Source organism: Colobus angolensis, unplaced genomic scaffold, assembly GCF_000951035.1.
Source record: "Colobus angolensis palliatus isolate OR3802 unplaced genomic scaffold, Cang.pa_1.0 Scaffold62, whole genome shotgun sequence".
Taxonomy (NCBI): Eukaryota; Metazoa; Chordata; class Mammalia; order Primates; family Cercopithecidae; genus Colobus; species Colobus angolensis.
The window spans coordinates 6,761,323-6,768,346 of record NW_012119821.1 but is presented as its reverse complement, the minus strand read 5'-3'; positions in this window follow the sequence as shown (position 1 = coordinate 6,768,346).

The window sequence follows — 7,024 nt, the reverse complement described above, 5'->3', positions numbered from 1 at the left end:
TTAACTACATTCAGGTGAGTCCACCCTTATTTTATATATTTGTTTCCAATGAAAAACAAACAATTGTCCTGAAGAACTCCAGACTCCATAAGTATTCTGTCTTTGCTGGAGCCAAGAGGGTGGGAAACAATCATATGGCATCTAGTCTCCGAAGATGGCCTCAAAGAGCCATGCATCCCAGAATTCACACCCGGGTGTAGTTCCTCCCGTACTAAACCCAGGTTGAGCCTGTGTGCAGTAAAGGATTAACTCAACAAGTTCCAACCCTGCAAATTCCAAAGAAAGGACTGGCCCTTGACTAGATCTTGGGAGATAATCTCTAAGCCCTTGGAATATAGTGCTTGATAAGAATGGCTTTGTATACCTGGGGCTTGAGCCGTGACACATGGTTTATGCTAACAACGTGATTTATGATATTCAGCGGGAGCTCTGGGCTATCCTGTTTCAGTCTGACTTCTGGAGGGGCTGTAGCCTGAGGAACTAAGGTTAGTCATGTGAGTGCTCCATGCCTCATTAACAGCCCTGGACACCAAGGCTCAGCTGAGCTTCCCTGGTTGGCAATATTTTGTACATGTTGTCACACCTCATTGCTAGGAAGATTTTGTGTTATCTATAAAATTCTATGGTCGAGGACAGCTGGAAGCTTGCACCTTGGTCTCTCCTGGTCTCTGCCCTATGCGCCTTCTTCCTTTGCTGATTTTAATCTGCATCCTTTTGCTATAATAAACCATAACTATGAGTATAATAGCTTTTCTGAGATCTCTGAGTCCTTCTAGAGAATCATCAAACCTGAGGGTGTTTGGGGACCCCAGTACAGCCTATGATTTGATTTAACCAGTAGAATGAGGCAGAAATGATACTGTGCCTATTCTGGGCATAAGCCTTAAGAATGCCTGGAAACTTCTGCTCTTGCACTTTGGGGTGCTCTTAGTAAGTAGTAAGTAGAGACCATGGGGAGAGGAGAGGCCCAGTCATCCAGGTGTCCCATCCAAATCTCCGTAAAACTCCAGTCCCAGCCATGATCTGACCACAACCACATGAGAGACCCCAAATCAGAGAACTGCCCAGGTGAGCCCATTCAATCCACAGAATCATGAGAGGGAAGAAAATGGTGGTTGTTTTAAACCACTAAATTTTGGGGTGGCTTGTAATACAGCAGTGGATAACTAAAACCAGCATGAATAATCAAATGATTTAAGAGATTCAGAATTTAATTGGTTAAGAGATTATACATAAGTAGCTGCTAGAAATCATTACTTTCAACAACTCAACCCAAAACAATTTTCCTAAATTGAAAGTAAAAAACAATTTGTTTCTTAAGGAGACTGGAATTGAACAAAATTCTCTCGGGCTGCTGAAGTCTGCTGCTTCATTTATTTTAGACTCAGGCTTCTTTTCCTCGCTGATTTGGAAACAGTGAAAGGCCACCAGTAAACAATACCTCACATAGGAATAGCCTTCAGGAGGCCTCAGAGCCTTCCGTGTTTTTAAAAATTTTATCTTTAAAATGAGAATACAAGGTAATAGCTTTTATGCAAATTTCAGAGACAACATGAGCCAGCTCCCTGGCAGGCAGAAGCTGGATGTCCTGGTTTCCTGACTGCTCCCACAAATGCCCTCTGTACCCTGCTGGGTTCCGCCTGGCCACACTCCAGTGCCTCTCCCGGAGGAAGGCACGCCAAATTCCTGACACATGGCGTTTGAAAATACCATGGAACGTTTCCACTCGTGGATTTCACCGTCTTCTCCAGTGAGTATTTTAGCAAGCTAAAAATGTGCCTCCTCAGTCATGAGAACACTAAATCCATATGATTCAAAAACAGCAATAATGCTGGAACTTTGATCTAATTATCAGCAAGTCCTCTTCCAGGAGATTAAATGTCTTATAATATTTTATAATTTGCTTAGCGGGTATTTATCCTTTAGTGAAAACCAGCGGTCTTCGAAGAGAGCAGCAAAAGATGCTGACAAGTCATTTAAATGGCTAAGTGGTTACTCTTGCTGGCCTAATAAAAGTCCATTTCTAGGAAGATGAAACCTGAGCTTCTTATAAATCATCAATTATCCCAGATAATGGTAACAACAGAGATATTTATACTCTGGGTTTTGATTTCCATGCCTTGTGTTTCAACTTCACATCAGGCAGGTTTTTAAAAATTTATTTATTTATTTATTTTGAGACGGAGTTTCTTTCTCTTTCTTTTTTTTGTGAGATGAAGTCTCACTCTTGTTACCCAGGCTGGAGTGCAATGGCGCCATCTTGGCCTCCTGCAACCTCTGCCTCCCGGGTTCAAGCGATTCTCCTGCCTCAGCCTCCCAAGTAGCTGAGATTACAGGCATGTGCCACTACAGACCTGGCTAATTTTGTACTTTTAGTAGAGACGGGGTTTCACCATGTTGGTCAGGCTGGTCTTGAACTCCTGATCTCAGATGATCGACCCGCCTCAGCCTCCCAAAGTGCTGGGATTACAGGTGTGAGCCACCGCACCTCGGCCTGGCAGTTTTAAATGAATGAATTCATCTGTAAGCTTTTGAATGGAAAAATCAAAGTAGAAAGAAGCATATTGTCTTACATCATTTAACAAATCAAAACATACTTAAATTGTCTTTCTTGTGTTAAGAACAAACCCCAAGTGCCTGATCAGCTACTTTGTTTCCATGAGGGAGAAATACAGTTATGCAGCTGATGTCAGGGAAGGTGGAGAATTTCCTTAGCCACCCATGAAGAAAGATAAAGGGGCCCTTATCCGCTGGCTGTCAAATCTTAGAAAGATCTCATGGAGATATGGTGGACGTGGAGCACAATCCTCTATCCCTGAAGAACACTTTCCAAAGCGCAGATGTTTTCTCTTAATTGTGAATGCTGGCTGACTTGTCCACATCCTTTCTCAGTGCTCAGCAGATGGTACGATTTGGGACTGACTTGTTCCCTATAACGTGAGGCTGATGTTCTTTGCTACGTGGAAAACACATCTTTGGTGAGACAGAAATGAATCAATATTACACAAAAATGTTTCTATTTCTGGAATTTCCCTGAGATAAAAATATCTTTCTGGCTTTGGGTATACATAAGTGACCGTGAGGACACTTAGTAAAAGAGAAAACAGATTTTCAATACTTTGTGGTGATGGTGATTATATGGGATTATAAGTAAAGATTTTCCTGTTGTATCATTTTGGAAACAAAAAGTTGACTCATTTTCTGGTTAATGCTTCAATATTTTCATTAGGGAGTTTCTATAAAGTCTTTATCTGAATCACAGAAAGTACAATTATTTCAGAGGTAGGATAACATTTTATCTGTCATAAACAGCACTGTGTACTAAAACCTGCTATGAGTTTAACAAATCACCTAGAAGTCTAATGCTCAAGAATGCAATATATCAAGTAAAACACTGAAAAGTTCAACTAATTTAGATAATGCAAGTGTGGAAATGCAAGATTGACTAAAACTTTTAAATATTATCATTCCTATTAACATGCTAATTAACTTCATTTTATTGGAGTATTTTCATTTCCTAGCAATTGAATAGCACTTTTTACTACAAATATTTCATCATTTGGATAAATATATTCTTTTATTTACCATTTGTCAGGTTTTGTATGCTAAACTGCAACTGCTTATATATGCTCATCAAGTATCTCAAGGATAAATTCAAATTCTTAGTAAAAATCCAACTGACTGGTACAGACCACTAAAAGTACTACTAAGCCTTTTGGGGCTTAAAAATTGTGTGTGTGTGTCTGTGTTTATTTACATGGTGGGAGAAAAAGAACTTTCTAGGTAATTGTGAATGGGACACTGTTATGTAAGAGTTACAAAAGCACTATTTCTGTACAATTGAAGTTCCTAACTCATGCTTTACTTTTTTTTTTTTTTAGGCTTTTGCAATTTTTATTGTGGAGATGTATTTATACTGTTAGTTTCAGGATATCTCAGGCGGAGTTTTGCTCGTTGCCCATGCTGGAGTGCAGTGGTGCAATCTCGGCTCACTGCAACCTCTGCCTCCCAGGTTCCAGCAATTCTCCTGCCTTAGCCTCCCAAGTATCTGGGATTACAGGTGCCCGCCACCACATCTGGCTAATTTTGTGTATTTTTAGTAGCAATGGGGTTTCACCACATTGGCCAGGCTGGTCTCGAACTCCTCACCTCAAGTGATCCTCCCACCTCGGCCTCCCAAAGTTCTGGGCTTACAGGTGTGAGCCACTGCACCCACCCCATGCTTTAGTCTTAAACTAATTTTCAGTTGTACATGAAAGGCCTAATAATCAGAAAAAGACTATTTTTTAACTTATCTGCTCACATATTTTGAGCCTCCGAAGCTGGAAAATAACGTTGAAGTTTGAAACTGATGCCGTGCCAGCTCTGGGGAGCACAGTCCTGAGCTGCTGCTTCCTTGTCTTGGTGAATGCACATTGAGTGCCTTGTCGTCCTCTGAATCCCCCACCGCTAGGGACTGCTATGGGGGCGGAGCTCACTGCACCTCAGAAGTCAATGTTCAAAGTCACTGTGAGGACCTGGAAGTGAAGTTCCACAAGACACACAAAGCTCAGGCACAAGATGCCCCCAAGGTGGGAGTCATGTTGAAAACTTGGAAAAATGTCTTTGTACAAAATCTACACAGATGTTTAGAGAACAGGCCAGACCTGTGCTGACTTAGGTACTACCTCAAACGTCACTATGTGAGGAACCATTTCCGCAGCATACTACCCACGCTTCTCTGAGCCACGGATGTTCCTCGCATTGCCTTTAGTCTTATCATCTTTAAGTGAAAATAAGGTTTTATACATATTCCGGCTGGGACACCTCGGGCACATGTGACCTCGGAAAATTCCGGAACTTCTCTTCCCTTAGTTTCCTTATCTATAAAATGGTGAAGATTATGGCAGGAATTAAATGAGTTAATGTGCCTGGCACATAATACAAACTACTCTGTTAGCTGTCCCTTAGTATTTTCATCCACTTACCATATCCACTCATAATTTTTGCAGAGAAACCATCAGCACAAAATAAAATCAATTACAACCCAATTTTTTTCAAAATGTGAAGAGATACCATTTTATAAAAAGGTTCATAGGACTCCCCAAATTAATATAAACTTGGCGCAGATTTATCTACCCTAAGCACATGGAGATTCTTCCCAGCTCCCACACTCCTTGCCACCCTAAATGCTCAAGGGGAGTCCTATTGTATTAGAAATGAACTTGCTAATCACGACTTTGGACCTGATCCTTCCACGGCATGCTTTGCAGGCACAGGACTGGTAAGGAGATGGGTCCCCTCCAGAAAATGCTGAGAAATGGTAGCAAACAGAATTCCCTTCTTCGGTCTGCTCCTCACTGCCTTCCCTCTGTGGGAGATGAAGCATTGCTCCCCGCGTCCCATGCACATTTGATTGCCAGCCTGCTGGCACAACCCTATGATCCAGTGTGTCCAGATAGATCCAGATTGCTCCCTCCGTACGTTTTCTCTCTCTGGTTGGTCCTGTCTATAGCTAGTGATGAGCAAGAAGCATCCATCGGCTGCCCAGGCCCTTCACTTCCCATACCTCTGCTGAGTGAGATCTGGAGAAAAGAACACATCCAGTCAGTAGCTGGCACCCCCATCACATTCTCAGCCTTCACACGTGAGGAAAACAGCTCATCAAGGAATGCTGCTGAATTGCATTTATAAGCCACTTAGCAAGTTATGAAGCTAGAAGGGTCATTTCTGTGGTCACTGTGTTACTGTTACAGTATACAATGATCACCTACTGGCTCTAGGAAGTGGGAATGATACTTTCAGTTCAAATCTTAGTGTCAGGATTTAATATCAAACAGGAAGAAACTCTACACCTTTGCTGCTTGTCTTAGCCAAGCAAATGAGGGTGTCAGAGAAACTGACCACCCCCTGTAGGCTGAAATGGGTTAGAGCAGATCTCAACTTCTGGAATTTTTAGTTGTGGAACCCTTCCGGGTAAACTATTATTTTAACATCAATACTCTGGAAGGCAGGCAAATTTAAGACAAGAGAGTACACTAAATCATAGACAGACTGGCTCGCACCTGTAATCCCAACACTTTGGGAGGCCGAGGGAGGCGGATCACTTGAGGTCAGGAGTCCAAGACCAGCCTGGGCAACATGGTGAAACCCCATCTCGACTAATAATACAAAAATTAGCCAGGTGTGGTGGTGCATGCCTGTAATCCCAGCTACTTAGGAGGCAGAGGCAGGAGAATCGCTTGAACCTGGGAGGCAGAAGTTGCAGTGAGCCAAAATTATGCCACTACACTCTAGCCTAGACGACAGAGCGAGACTCAAAAAAAAAAAAAAAAAAAAAAACATAGACACAGTGACAATGGAAATACTTATTGCTGCTGGTTGGGTTTGTCATTTCCTAGAGGACATAGCTGGCCAGCAGATTTTCATTTCTTTTTTACAAAATAAGCAAATGCCTACTTTATTATTTACACACAGAAAATTATATAGAAACACCACACAAACTGCTTGAAATGCAAATATTTTTTGGTTTACTCATCAAAGTAAAAAATAACAAAAACCTTATCAGTTAAATAAAAAAGTGACATTCTTTATCAAACCTTCTTAAACACTGAAATGCATTCATTTTTGTGCTCATGTTCTTTAGCAATATCATTTCTCCCCTTGTGCCCCTCATTCCCCTAAATTGTTTCAATGAGTTCATCTGTAAAATGAAGATTGTCATCTTTCATAATGCTACTTACTTTTTATTATCTCAGTATCAAGACCAATCTAGATTTTTTTGTCTCTTACATATGAAATGGATGTAAAAAATGAAAAATTCACCAGCACATTTTAAGATAACATAAAAGAAGCCCTAAGCAAACACTTCAAGGCAATGACAAACCATTACATTTCTGAAAATTTTAAGTATCATTGGTACTTAAAAGTAGAACTCAATTCCAGAAGCATATTCTTATATTGGACATTATTCATAATAGATAATATACTTCATTTCCACAGTACTGATTTCAGATAAGCGGTTTTTTTTTTTTTTTTTTTTTTT